At 41.1% G+C, this 9,561-nt stretch overlaps 1 pseudogene; it reads left to right on the plus strand.

The window, feature by feature from the left end:
- Positions 1-555: 555 nt before the first annotated feature.
- LOC122440901 lies at positions 556-9,124 on the plus strand (annotated as a pseudogene).
- Positions 9,125-9,561: the final 437 nt, after the last annotated feature.

The following is a 9,561-nucleotide window of genomic DNA, read 5'->3' on the forward strand; positions in this document are numbered from 1 at the left end:
TTCCGACCCAGGGATGGAACCGTCTCTCGTGTCTCCTGCATTGGCAGGCGGGTTCTTTACCACTAGTGCCACCATCAGTATCAACCAATAAATTGTAGAAAACTGCTGTAGAATGCAATGATATATAACCAATGATTGCATAAAGCAATTATAGTAAAGGTGTGGCAGGTAATTAGTGAGTGAAACATATTTTGTTATGTTCCTGATCTTTGTGGTGCTTTTAGGTTTTGTGAGCTTTTACAATTTTGTAATTCGTTATGCTCACCTCCGTGTAGATGACGTATTCACACTCCTACCTGATCTTGTGCGTGTAGTGTTGTACTCCTTTTCCCTTCAGTTGTATTTGGTTTGGTCCACACAAAACCTGCATCTGTTGCAGTAGGGGTCCTGCGGATCCTTCAGTGCCTGGGCTCAGGAGGTCTCCATTTCTTTACCCCCCTCCCTCTAGATGGACAGGCTTTCTTGGGTCCTGCTGCCTCATGTGGGGAATGTCTGAGTGGGGCGTTGAGCACCAGGCTGAGCGGAGCCTTGGTCACTGATGGGCGCTGGGTCGTGATGCGTGTGCCCGTAAGGCACACTCCTCTTTTGTCAGCCACCAGGAGGACTGCCAAGGGAGGGCAGGTAAGGGAGCTTTGTGTCCAGCTGAAGGCTGGGCGCTTGTGATAATGACTCTGCTCCTGTGAGCTTCTTTTAATTCTCTGGCAGCATCCTCAGGAGAGATTTACAGGCTCCTTTGATAGCCTGTCCCTCCATGTCCCCTGCCCAACACTCCTGATTTCTTTTTAGTCCAGAGTAAATCCCCCTTCTTACTTTGGGTTTTTATCAGAGGTACTTCTTCATCATGAACATCTTCTCCTTTGTTCTTAAAAATAGGCTTCTGATCCCCTCAAAAATAGACTCTGGAATTGTTAGCAGCCCCAAATATGAATTCTCTTATCCTGGAGTGGTGGGCTTCCCAGGTGGTGCTAGTGGTAAAGAAGTTGCCTGCCTCTGAAGGATGCATAAGAGACATGAGTTCAATCCCTGGGTCAAGGAGATCTCCTGGAGGCAGGCATGGCCCTCCCACTCCAGTATTCTTGCCTGGAGAATCCCATGAACAGAGGAGCCTGGTGGGCTACAGTCCATGGGGTCACAAAGAGTCGGACACAACTGAGCAACTTAGCATATAGCACACACTTCCTAGGGTGGCAGGAGGGACCGTTAATCTTCAAGTCCTCCCAGGAGAATGAGAGAAAGCACATGTAGTCTATCCCTTTAAAGCAGCAAATCAGGGGAGGAAATACCACATGCTAAAGTTGCCTTATTAAAAGGACCTCACTATTCATATCCAGTCACAAGCATGATAAAGATTAATGGAATTTTAGAATTGTAAGTGAGCTTACAGATCCTCTTGTTATCCCCTACATATTTAGAGATGAAGCACATACAATTCCTAAGGGTAAGTGATGCAGCCAAGGATGAAGCTCTGTGACTCAGAGATCCAGCCCCACTCCAGACCTCTTTGTCTCCAGTCCAGTGTGTTTTCTCTCTGTTGCAGTCACATCAGATGTGGAGAGGAAGTTTTAGATAGAGTTGTTGATTGCTATTTTATGAAAATGAATTAAAAAATTTTTTTTCTTCTGGAGGTTGAAAAAAAAAAACTAAATTCTCATTTGAGTTGGCTTGACTGTGACCTGTCTGAATGCTTCAGAAAAGGCTAGAAGAATTTTCAAGATCCTTTTAGCTTTAATAGAGTATGGTTTTCATTCATCTATCCTCTTTAGCAGGAATGTCTTGAGGCATCTTCTATAAACAGAGCATCATATTGTACACCAGAATAAAATAAGATAATGGGATAAAAAACAGAATGTAAAACATAGTCCAAGCCCTCTGGGAGCTTAATATTCAGTTGAGGAACAAACACTGTGCCCCCCTCCCCCCAACATACAAAAGTGTTTAATATTAGCACTTATCAAAATTATGATACAAAAAATTGAATACCATGGCATCTCTGAGGGCATAAATGCATGCTAGATGAAATTCTCCTTAAATTAAGATGGGTGTCAAGATTATCTTACATTTATTTAAGAATCATAAGCCATTATTTTGAGTGTTTTCCAAGGTAGGACATGCTTCCTTTCACGACCACGTTGAAGCTTGGGTCATATGTTTGCAGGTGTCCTGGATGGTAATGAATCTCCTTGATAGGGTAGGGCCTGCAAACAAGGAAGCTAGCACAGAAGAGGACTAGGAGGAGGTCAGTGTTTCAGCTTGGGTAGGAGGGAAGAATCGAGGTAAGTGTCATGAAATGCAGTGCATTCTTTTGTCCAGCGTTTTATCCAATATTTGGGAAGGGGAGTGGCATGTAAAATTATGCTGTTTTTCTCTGTACACCTCAAAGCAACAAAGCAAGTAGTATTTTTTGAAACATACATTGATTTCCCTCCTCCTTGAGCTTGCCCCATTTCAAGCTTCTAGGCAGTTCTGGGATCTCCACTAGAAGGTTCTTCTGGGCTGGGAGTGTATGTGGGGAGAGATAGTGGGAAGTTGATGTGAGAAGAGCTTGGTGAATTCCAGAAGGAGGGTCTCTGCACCTACTTTTTGAGGGAGTCCCAGGGAGATGATCAAAGCCTTGAAAAATGAGGAGGAATTTGAGACCAAAAGGGCCCTGTCACTGTAAGCATCCTGAGAAGCTTGAAAGGCCACAAAGAGGGAGCGTCTGCATGGAGTCCAGCCTGTAGGGTATGGACAGCTCTGTACGTTCCTGTCGGTTTCCGTGTCCTAACTGAGCAGAGAATCACAGAACGATAACAAAGTCTACATGTGTGACGTGGAAGTAAGAGAGACAAGGTGGGGATGTCCCAGTCATGATGCATGGACTACAGTCAAGGGCCAGATGCTTCCACTGCCAAAACTTGGCTTGACACTGATCTCTTGGAACTTAGACACAACCCCAGGGTGAGGGTCAGGGTCTCCAGCTGATAAGAGAACCTCCTGTTGTCTAGGAGGGGTGGGGGGAAATCAGACTTTCTAAATAGAAGCTGTCTTAACTATAGAAGAAAAAGTTTTATTTTTGCCTCTCTTGAATTTATTCACTGAGATTCATACCGGCTATACCAATTTATTTTTCTCTGTAAAATATGTCTTAAGCAATTACTCTTGGCTTTGTTTGAACTGTTGAAGTTTCACAGGCAGGATTCAGATAAAAATTCACAAAATATTCCTAAAACTGCTTGCCTCCTTGTGGTTTCCTACCAATTTTCTGGTAATTGTGCAGAGTTTAGAAATACCAGTCTAAAAATTTGACATGACAATTTGGCAGAGATAAAGCCTTTAGCAAAACCCACCAGAGCCATCCTTCAAATAACTGGACTCTGCTGGAAACATTTCTGGGAAGATTGTTGTGGGACCTACATATGTTGAGACTCTCCTGGAATTTACAAAATGTACAACTGGAACTTATCAATGCAGTGTTAGCTAAATGCATATCCACTGAAAATAGCACCACCTCAGCAGAAGGCAGAAAGCAGGGGCAGAAGCAGGGGCAGACTACGCCCCAGACGAAAGCACCCAGCTGCCTCTTTGTTGCAGGCAGGAAGAGTGAAGGGGAAGGGAGTGAGTGATCAGAGGTTAAGTCCTATAAAACCATCTGAAACTTTATGGCCAGGAAGGTCCTGGATGACTGGCTTTGGATGAGAAGTGAGGATGGGGAGGCCACCTTCTCCAGAGTGTAGATCAAATGTTTTAGATGCCAAAAAGCAAAGAGGTTTGTGAACCTCCAATAGCACTTAAGTGATAGAGAGATGGAAAGAAAGAAAAGATCAGGGATTCTACCCAGCTTAAGTCTTGCATAGTGACTAGAAACCTTTTTTTTTTAATTGAAGAGACATTCACTTAACATAAAATTAACCATTTTAAAATTTACAGTTAAATGGCATTAGTACATTCACAGTGTTATGGGACAGATACCTATATCAAGTTCCAAAATATTTTCATCACCCCAAAAGAAAACCCAGTACCCATTAAGTGCCCAGTCCCCACTCTCCTCTCTGGAGTGGGAAATGGCCACCCACTCTGGTATTCCTGCCTGGAGAATTCCATGGACAGAGAAGCCTGGTGAGCTACAGTCCATGGGATCACAGAGAGTAGGCCATGATTGAGTGACGGAGCATGCATGCATGCATCCAACTCCCCTCTCAAGTTAATGCCTGAAAACCACCAACCTGCTTTCTGAGTCTATGGATGTATTTTTCAGGATATTCATATAAATGGAAGCATACAATATATGATCTTTTATGTTCCGGCTTCTTTTATTTAGTACATTTGACTCTTGAGCAGCATGAGTTGGAACTGGATGGGTCCAATTATGCACATATGTTTTTCAACAAGTTTATACTATAGTACTCACAACCTGAAGTTGGTTGAATCCCCAAATGTGGAACTGTGGATATAGAGGGCTGACTTTGAAGTTATACATGGATTTTTGACTCTGGGGGATCAACTGTATAATGTTTTTGAGGTTCATCCACATTGTACCGTTAGAGTAGTTATCATTTGATATACCACTTCTGATAGACCACAGAAAAAGCGAAATGTAATTGTGTGATTATCACCAGTTTGAAAAGAAACTTAAGGTCCAATTCATTTCCCCAAGTAGACTTTGTCTTCTTCTGGATTCTCTATCCTCAGGGTTTTTTAAAATTAATTTTTATTGGTGTATAGTTGCTTTACGATGTTGTGTTAGTTCCTGCGGTACAGCAAAGTAAATCGGCTCTGTGTATTCATATATTCTCTCCTTTTTGGATGTCCTTCCCATTTAAGTCATCATAGAGCACGGAGTTCCCCTGAGCCATACCGTAGGTTCTTATCGGTTATGCATTTTGTACATATTAGTGTATATATGGAGAAGGGCATGGCAGCCCACACCTGTATTCTTGCCTGGAGAATCCCCATGGACAGAGGAGCCTGGCGGGCCACAGTCCATGGGGTCTCAGCGTCGGACACGACTGAGCGACTAAGCCCAGCCCAGTAAGGTGTGTATGTCAACCCAGTCTCCTAAGTCATCCCACCTCTCTTCCTCCCTTGGTATCCATAGGTTTGTTCTCCATATCTGTGTCTCTACTTCTGCTTTGCAAATAAGTTCACCTGTACCATTTTTCTAGATTCCACATATTAACTATATTATACAGTTTTTGTTTTTCTCTTTCTGACTTATGTCACTCTGTGTGAGTCTCTAGGTCCATCCACATCTCTGCAAATGGCACAATTTCATTCCCTTTTTACAGCTGAGTAATATTTCATCGTATATGTGGACCACATCTTCTTTAGCCGTTCCTCTGTTGATTGACATGTAGGTTGCTTCCATCTCCTGGCTATTGTAAATAGTGCTGCAATGAACACTGGGGTGCACATATCTTTTTGAATTATGGTTTTCTCCGGGAATTTGCCTGTGAGTGGGATTGCTGGGTCATATGGTATTTCTATTTTTAGCTTTTTAAGGAACTTTCATATTGTTCTCCATTGTGGCTGTGTCAATTTACATTTCCACCAGAAGTTTAAGTTTAGTTTCTCCATACCTTCTCCAGCATTTATTGTTTGCAGATTTTTGATGATGGCCATTCTGACTGGTGTGAGGTAATACCTCATTGTAGTTTTGATTTGCATTTCTCTAATAACTAGTGATTTGAGACTCTTTTCATGTGCTTGTTGGCCATCTGTATGTATTCTTTGGAGAAATGTCTATTTAAGTCTTCTGCTTATTTTTTCGATTAGGTTGTTGGTTTTTTGATACTGAACTGCAAGAGCTGTTTGTATATTTTGGAGATTAATCCCTTGTCCGTTGCTTTGTTTGCAAATATTTTCTCCCATTCTGAGAGTTGTCTTTTCATCTTGTTTATGGCCTCCTTTGCTGTGCAAAAGCTTTTAAGTTTAATTAGGTACCATTTGTTTAGTTTTGTTTTTATTTTCATTACTCTGGGAGATGATGGGTCAAAGAAGATCTTGCTGTGATTTGTGTCAGAGTATTCTGCCTGTTTTTTCTTCCAAGAGTTTTACAGTATCTGGACTTACATTTAGGTCTTTAATCCATTTTGAGTTTATTTTTGTGTATGGTGTTTCATCCTTTTACATGTAGCTGTCCAGTTTTCCCAGCACCACTTATTGAAGAGACTGTGTTTTCTCCATTGTATATTCTTGCCTCCTTTGTCGTAGATTAGGTGACCATAGGTGTTTGAGATTATTTCTGGGCTTTCTATGCTGTTTCATTGATCTGTATTTCTGTTTTGGACATTGGTTGTTTTTGCCCATCCAGTCTCTGAACCCCAAGCAACAGCTCTTGATTGTCTGTAGGGCATGGTCTTTCCCCTACATAATCTTTGGAGTTCATGTAGTACTGATCCAACCTCCTCACTTTGGAGTAGCCATTGACCTCAGGCTGCCCAGGAAAGGCTTCACTTTCATCCCAATGGCTACAGTTCAAGATGGATAAGTATTCCAGTGCTGCCTTTCTGTTGGACTTGAAGCTGAGTCATTTTGCCAAGTGTTTCCATGCAGAGAGTCAAGACAACACCAAAGAAAGCAGAGGGAAAAGAAGGTGTGAGAGAGCTGAATCATGGGGACATTGTTGAGCCACTTTGTCCAACCATGTTTAATTAGTTGAAGTCTTTTTGTCTCACAGCTCTTTGAGTTGGACCTGTCACTGCAATGCCTGAGCCTGACCATACTCACCTAGGGCTGGAGCAGTGTGCATGAAGACATTCTATCCCTAGGCCCAGTAAGAGTCTTAGTATTCTTTGAAGTAAGGACTTTGACACTCTATCTTCCTGGCTTGCATGGGTAGTTCTTTACTTTGTCACAGCAGTAGTGGAAAAGTAAAATACTATTTAGAGTTTTGCTATTTACCTACCTACCTATTTATAACTCTATCTTTAATCATAAGTATTTTTGCTATAAGCTCATGTGAAAGAAGAAATCTGAACTTTTCCTCTTTGGTTTCATGACATTAGATCCTTGATAGGGATACTCTTTTTTTTTTTTTTGTTCAATAGATTGAAGGATAAAATTCCATTCAATAGCATAGAAACAATGTGGGTCATTTTTACCAATAAAAAACCTTGAGGAATAACATTTTGTATTATCTAGATCTTTTGTGATTCAAGCTGTCATAAACACTGCATACAAAAAAAAAATAGCTTTCAAAAATTAGAGTGGCTTTTCTCCTTGGTCTTTTTAGATTCTCATGTTTCACAGTAATAAAGATGAGCACTTTGCCTATTCCCTAAAACATTCTCCTTTCCAATATAAGTCAAGGTTTTTGATAAACTTTCAAGTAAAATTTGGTAAAAAGTAACCAGGAGAGATTTTTTTCTATTTTTCTCTTTTTGCTTTAATTGAAAAAAAGAAGATAAATTATAGAGAAATAGTTCCAAAGGCATATTCTTTTCATCAAGGATCTCTGTTTTCACTGCAGAGTCACTTCACCTTTTGGTTTTCTGTGAAGAGCACCAGAAATGAAACAGCTTCATCAAAAATTATCTTGGCATGCAGAAGTTAATAAACTGATTTCTTTAAATGTAAAAATCTGAATTTTTTAAAAAAACTGTAAATAATCTGGTCAAATATTATTATGGATTGAATTGTGTCCCCTGAAAAGATAGGTTAACTCATAACCCCTAATACCTCAGAATGTCAGCCTCTTTGGGAATAGTGTTGTCACAGATGTAATTAGTTAAGATAAAGCCATGACTAGTGTCCTTGTAAGAAGATGGCCTTGTGAAGACAGTGGCACACAGTGAGAACAGCATGTGAAGGTCAAGATTGGAGTTATGTGGCTGCAAGCCAAGGAATACCAAAGATTAGTGGCAAACCAGCAGAAGCTAGAAAGAGGCAAGGAGGGATTCCCCTACAGGCTTCAGCGGGGACAGGGCCCTGTCTGCCACCTTAATTTCAGACTTCTGACCCCCAGAACTGTGGACAATACATTGCAGTTCTAAGCCACCTAGTTTGTGGTATGATGTTGTGGCAGTGCTAGAAAACAAATAAATAATTGCTTCTTTATATAATACTATTTTACAATGATAGAAAAAATACCACAAATAAGACTCCTAGGTCTATCAATTTCAAAAAGCCTTTGAGTTCTTCACCACATCTCCTGTGAGAATGTAGCTCCTAAGCAATCAGCTGTTGGTATCCCTGGGAATGTTGACATCACTCTAAAGGGATGAACGGTTATTGTAAAGGGTCCCAGAGGAACCCTGGGGAGGGACTTTAATTACATCCATATAGCATTCAGTCTACTTGGAGAGAAAAAAAGAGGCTCTGAGTTGATAAATGGTGTCTGAGTCAGTTCAGGTTGCTGTAACAGAATCCCATAAATTGAGTGGCTGATAAACAGCATAAATTTATTTCCCACAGTTCTGGAGGCTGGAAAGTCCAAGATCAAGGTCCTGGCAGATTTAGTTTCCGGTGTGGACCTGGTTCATAGGTGTAAAGTCACTAACCCAGTTTCTGAGGCCTCCACCTCCAAATACTAGCACACTGGGAATTAAGTTTCAACACAAGAATTTGAGAGGAACACAAACATTCAGTCTACCGTCCAGTCACTCAGTCGTGTCTGACTCTGCTGCTACGTGGACTGTAGCACACCAGGCCTCCCTGTCCCTTGCTACCTCCCCCAGAGTTCACCCAAGTTCAGGTCTGTTGAATCAGATGCCATCCAACCATCTCATCCTCTGCTGCCCTCTTCTCAGTCTATAGCAGTGGGGAAATAGAAGGAAACTGGCTTCAGTTCAGATTATCTGTACTTTATATACAGAACATGATCAAGAGCAAGATACTGGGCCTCCATCACAAGATGAGGTGTGTATATTCTCATTTACCTATCAATGCTCTTGTTCAGTAAAATGGGTCTTTTATTAAAATGGAATTTGTTGAGTGAAAAATACATTTGTAGGACTCAGATGAGGCCAAAGCATTGCTTGTTCAGTATTTCAAGCCCAGAAAGATGTTATTAATAAATCTTGAAGGAAATGACATTGACTTCATATCACATTTAGCTGCTTTTAACAACAGTTAAAAGCAAGGCTATCAGAAAAAGCTTGGATGGGATGTTTCTGAAAAAGGAACAGTTCAGCAGGCTAAGATCTAAGAGTTTGTCCAGCTATGGAAGCCGCAAGATGCCAGATGATTTCTAAGACCTATTTGTGAAACTTTAAAGATGCGGTAAAAGCCCTCTATTGATTTGGGGCTTTTTCTTAAGAGAGAGAGAGAGACTGAGACCTCGATAGGTCACTTGACAGTATTATCCACAATGCTTTAAAAAAAAAACAACAATCTGGCAATTTCGTATCACAGTCTTCTTATGTAGAAGGCTATAATTATGATAGAGCTCAAAATTCCCCCAAGGCATGATGGGAAGCAGGTAATGTCCTGCACAACTGCTGTTTCCTTGCCCTGCACCCAGCTCCTTAAACTCAGAGGTTCTCAGACTTTGTGTGAGGACCCTCTTAGTGATCTCTGCATTTCCTCTTTCCCCTCACTTTCCTCCTGCTTTCCCTTGCTTTGTTAAAAAAAAATTCTATAAAA

Source organism: Cervus canadensis, chromosome 4, assembly GCF_019320065.1.
Source record: "Cervus canadensis isolate Bull #8, Minnesota chromosome 4, ASM1932006v1, whole genome shotgun sequence".
Classification (NCBI taxonomy): Eukaryota; Metazoa; Chordata; class Mammalia; order Artiodactyla; family Cervidae; genus Cervus; species Cervus canadensis.